The sequence below is a fragment of the Diachasma alloeum genome, unplaced genomic scaffold (genome assembly GCF_001412515.2).
Source record: "Diachasma alloeum isolate Michigan unplaced genomic scaffold, Dall2.0 Dall_scaffold_00522, whole genome shotgun sequence".
Taxonomy (NCBI): Eukaryota; Metazoa; Arthropoda; class Insecta; order Hymenoptera; family Braconidae; genus Diachasma; species Diachasma alloeum.
The window spans coordinates 22,573-23,680 of record NW_021680654.1 but is presented as its reverse complement, the minus strand read 5'-3'; positions in this window follow the sequence as shown (position 1 = coordinate 23,680).

Here is a 1,108-nt window from a genome sequence, read left to right as displayed (position 1 = left end):
AGGGGAGAAGTGAATTTTTAATTCGCGAGCGAATGGTGAAAAGTCACTGTGCGCCGAGAAGAAAATTATTTTTCTTACTGGCCTATGACTTCGTCGTAGTTTGTATTTTTTTGTTAAAGAGATTAAGGGATGCAACGGGGATCGATTGATGGGGAATTTAATTCTCTGTCACACCCTCTGTGTTTCATTCCTTAATATTAATTAGCCACCAAATCACCTGAAAAACATTAAGAACATGTTGAGGACGAGGAGGACATAAGTTCCCCTCCGAAACTATCCCTGTGACAGCGGGACTGCTACTGCCGAGTTACCCGCACAGGCAGTTCGCCCAGCCGTCAGATTCGACTGTGGCGGCATCCCTCCGTTGGGGTCGAACTACTTTTGGCTTGGGGTCAGTCCAACCCCGAGATCTGAGCCTCTACTTTAGTCAATCCTCTTTGTGAACGAATCAGTTCACGCATTTCGGTGGAGAACGAAAGTTTCCGTGAATGAATACTAGATTCANTTGGATATAGGTGACGCGTGCATGGCTATTTGCAATTTGTTTGGATTTATTATCGCTTTCAGCAGTGTGTTATCATCACATATCCTTATATAAAAAAAGCATGCATTGGAAACTGTCATGGCGGAGAGCATGTAAAAAGTGTCATGGCGGCGCATGAAGGATGCATTCTCATCATGAGAATGAGCAATGCGGCCGCGACGGCGCTGTTCAGGGAAGCGCGCGTAAATTACAAATCGGATTCTCTATGTGAAATGAAAAATTGTTCGAATGATGATTGATTATTGGACAACTTGAAAGACAAGAATGGAATGAAACAAGTGGGAAATTACGTTTATCGTCATATAGTATTGTTATTTTTGCTTATTGTTATATTTATCACACATGCAGTCACTCAAAATTATGTTTTGGGTGTTTGGAAAATTGCTTTTTTCTCCATAATATAGTATGGTTATTTTTGCTAATAAATTAGCAATACACTTCCGAATGGTCATTTTGCATATTATTTTCTTCTGTCGTATATAATTCATCGTTTGATAATCCTCTTTTTTTTTCTATTCATAAAAGACACGAAGGGTAAAACTCGAATTGAAAAAAGTCGAACGC